We start from the raw sequence: 4,359 nt of genomic DNA, 5'->3' as shown, positions 1-4,359 counted from the left end.
ACCAGAAAGAGCTAGGATGGCCCCTCTAAGGGTGTGTCCTCTCTGGGCCACTTCTGACTAGATGTGCCGACTAGGCCACCTTTCAGGAGATTCATTTCCTCCAGACTGGACTCCAGCCCAGGACAACAGTGGGGTGGGGGCTTCTGTAGCCCCCGGCTCACTGCTTTCCTCTGAGGACAAGCCTGATGTCCCTGGAACCTCCTGCCCAACATGGCCCAGGGAAATCAGGCAGCATCAGCTCAGCTTCCCTTCCTCACCCCACACCCCTGCACAAGCCACTTGGACCCTCAGCCAGTTTAGTTTCTAGGCCACAGACCAGGGGGCTCAGGCCAGATTGCGGGGGATGTCTGGGGCTGTGCAGGGGCCTTGCCAGCCACAGGTGGGTCTGGAAAGCCATTCCCAGCTGGGCTGGGGATGAGGCCAGAATGTGTGGGAGAGGCCTGGGATCAAGTTGATGAAATCAGGACAGCAGCAGCTGCACTCGAACAAATCCTGGGTTCATTTATTCATTCATTCATTCATTCAGTCATCAGGTGTTGCCCTCCCTCCCTTGTACCCAGCCCAGGGCCTGGCATAGCACATCCCTGTTCATTTATCCATCTGGTCACAGAACGCCTACTATGCGTCATGCACTGTGGGCTTATGACAATGTGACATGTGTCTTCCTACCCCAGGGCCTTTGCTCTTGCCATGCCCTTCACCTGGAACTGTCTACTGTGCCAGATTCTGGGCAGGGCAGGTCCTCCACACACTTGAAGTCACCTCCTCAGAGAGACGCTCCCCTGCCCAGCACTGCCCTCCCCTCCTGTTCCCTTACTTGGGTATGTGCTTAATTCTTCAAACATGACTAGTCTATTCACCTTGACTGTTGCCCATCTTCCTCATTCAAAGGTTACTTCCACGAAGGCAGGGTTTTTTGTTTGTTTTGTTCCTAGCACAGGGGTTAGCATGCAGCACTCAGTAAATGCTTGTTGAATGAGTGAATGACAAACCCATGGATGGAAACTCCACTGGGAAAACTCAAGGATGGGGTTTGGCTCCTAACCCACCTAGAGGTGACCTGTAAACTGAGACCTGATGGAGGGAGACTGGGTGGGCAGGTGAAGAAAGGGTGTGGGGGGCATGGTTTCGTCTCCAAATGCCTTTCTCAAGTGAGCATTAAAAGTAGATCAGGGCTGGCAACTGGTGATTTTTAAAAAGCCTGTACTCCATTGCCATTGTGAAAACTGAGATATTTTACTAAATCCCGATGTCTGGCTTCTCTCTTATAAAATGGAAAAATGGACGCGGACACGTAAAGTACGGCATAGGAAATATAGTCCACAGTAATATTGTAATAACGATGGATGGTGTCAGGTGCTACTATAATACACTTCGTAAGGTATGTAAATGTCTGATCACTATGTTGTACACCTGAATCTCATATAATATTGTATGTCATCCTGTAAGTAAAAAAAAGAAAAATCTTAAAACAAGATCTGGCCATCCCTAGCTGGCATTTCAGAGGCAGATATGGTGAGTTCTCCAGTCCACAGCAGCCCCCATCAGGCCCTTAAGACGTTGAGGTTTCCCCCCTTGCAGGCAGAGGCCCCACGGAGTCGCTGCAGGCCCCCACCCCCCACTCACCTGAGCTGGGCAACCTTGGCCACGCCCTTTCTGAGCCCCAGCTCCACCAGCCTCCGTGGAGAGGGCTGGTAGTGCGGGTACACTCGGGGTAGAGCTCCTTCAGGGGCGTGTGTGGGGTTGCCCTTCCCCCTCCCAAGGTCTCCAGCAGGGTCCCCCTGCACCAAATGCACACACCCAGATGCCTGAGAGCCCAGCTCAGAGGTGGTGCCTCCCAGCCCCGAGGCCACATCTGTTCCTTCATCCACACCCAGCCCTGGGAGCCTACCCGGGCCAGAGCAGTCGTGCACCGGCGCGCAGCGCGCGGGCGCCCCCCGCTGGCCCCTAGCGGACGCGCAGGCCCTGGCCAGAACCGGGAACCCCAACGCTGGGAGACCCGGGGAGTTGCACTTTTCTCTTCCTGGAATGGGGTAATAAAAGTAGCTCCCTAACGTTTACTGAGGGTCTGCATGTACCGAGGACGGTGAGAATCCCACTACACGTAAAACCTCACGTTATCCTTACAATCCTGTGAAGTAGATACTGAAAGGCACAGAGGAGTTAAAGACGTGCGCAACCAGCGGCGCTGGGAACCTGTGAAGTTGAGAGATTACCTCAAGATGTTACTTGTCCTCACTCACTCGTGTGTGTTTGTCTTTCCATCCCCTCACCCATTCACAAACGTCACCTAGAATCGCCTCACTGCTTAGCCTGTCCATCTGTTTGTCCCTCCACCAACCAACCAATGGCCCTAATGTCCACTCATCGTTTAGGGGGTACATGGTGGAGGCAGCAGGCCTCACAGGCCATTGGACGCTCCTCTTGTCACTGCTGATGGCCCGACAGGCCCCTGCGACCTGGGGAGGCAGGCCCAGAACCAGATCAGGGGAATAATTCATTCGCTCATTTAACGCATTCTGACTTTGTGCCAGACAGGGCTTTCGGCGTTGGCACTAGAGGCACAGCAGTGAAAATGCCAGGTGAGGCACCCACCTGCCTGAGGCCCAATTCAGTGAGAGAAAAAGTAATAACTAAACCAATACAGCAGTTACATATTAGTAACTGCCATGAACAAATGACAACCAGGTGATGGGGCCAGGAAGGCTTCCTGGGAGGATAACGCGAGCTGCTCTCCGGTGGGTCATGGGGAGCCAGCCACGCAGAGGGGAGGGAAGAGCATTCTAGGCCAAGGACAGTGCGGGGTGAGCTTCCCTTTGGCTATGTGTGGGGAATGGCTGCCCTTTCTCAGAATTTCCTGCTCTGCTGAATGAGGGGGAAACCCCCAATGCCATGTCCTGCGTCCTTCACAGGGTTCTTGATGATGTAGTAACGTGGAGCAGGCACATCAATCAAAGGGGACATGATGGGACTGTCCACTTGCTCCCCAGAGGGAGGGCCAAAGGTCAAGGAGCCAAGCAGGGCGCTGCTGGCAGCCTACACTCAGCAGGGTCTGTGGTTTGACCCACTATGTTGCTACATCACAACTATGGGCGACAGTGCATCAGGGGTGCCCTCCCCCCACCTAAAGGGCCCAGGAACTTTCTCAGCAGACACAACAGCTCAAGGGACCTGCCCTCACCCCAAGATCATGGTCAGAGATCATGGGGTAGCAGAGACCCATCACTGGTTTGCTGTTGGTCAGAAGGGGTGCTTTCCCCAACTTTGTCAGGTCACTATGGAGACCTCCCTGTATCCCTGCACCCCAAAGGTCTACACAGTGAAAGATAACGGTGGAAGTATTTTGTCAGGAGCAGAATACCTGGCAGGAGCTGGGGACTGGAGTGGGAGCCAGGCAGGCCAGCCGGCAAAAGCAGCTCCTCACAGTGCTGCTTCTCTGCTGCTTATGCCTCAGTCCAGCCGTCAAGTCCAGCAACAATGAAGGGCAAAGCACACAACTGTGGGACACGACCAGATCACAGATTCGAACAGTTGTCACGAAAGCTCTGGCTGTTTCCGAAGCTCTAAACCCAGTTCCATGTCGTCCGCTAAGAATGTAAAAGGTCCACTCTAGGATTTTAGACATAACTCCTTTCCTCTCTGCAGGTCACTCAGCAAAGAGCTGCCATGTTTAGATTTAGCCCTGAATTTGCTTTGGGGTTTTCCAGCAGAATTTTGAAATACTTTGAGCCTCCCTGTCCATTCTCCCTTGGGAGAGTTCACTGAGGGTGAAGAACCCACAAATTCCTGGCCCAATCACCTTTCAGGGGAGCTGAAAGGCTGCGATTCAGTCCAGAGGACACAGAGAGAGGACCGTTGGGCAAATTTCGGGCAGTGCTTTCTGGAGGGTGGCCTGTTAGGAACAACCTGGCCCTTTCCAGACAGCCAGGTTCTGACATCTGAGCTGGCCCCAACAGCCACAAGGGAATGGCCTGGCTCCTGCCACAGGACACCAAGGGCGTTCCTGTTGGCGGTTGGGACCACAGCAGGAAGTTCAAATCCTGGTGAAAAACAACCAGACATTTCCACCCCTCACACAGTGGATGGTAGACAATTTGTCAACCATCAGATCAAGTCCTTTTCAGAGATGAGAAATACATGTGAAAATCCCCCACCCCCTATACTAAATCCAGCCAATAGCTTTTAGTGGAGACTTAATAGCAAGAGTCCCAAAAAGCTACTTAAATTGAAGGATGCCCACCCCCACCCCCTCCACTACAATCTTTTAGGACAGGAATTGGCAAACTATGGGCCATGGGCCAAGTCTGCCCTACTGCCCATTTCTGTATGACCCCTCGGATGAAATATAATTTACAGATG

Source organism: Rhinolophus hipposideros (assembly GCF_964194185.1).
Source record: "Rhinolophus hipposideros genome assembly, chromosome: 22".
Taxonomy (NCBI): domain Eukaryota; kingdom Metazoa; phylum Chordata; class Mammalia; order Chiroptera; family Rhinolophidae; genus Rhinolophus; species Rhinolophus hipposideros.
This window is presented reverse-complemented; position numbering follows the sequence as displayed.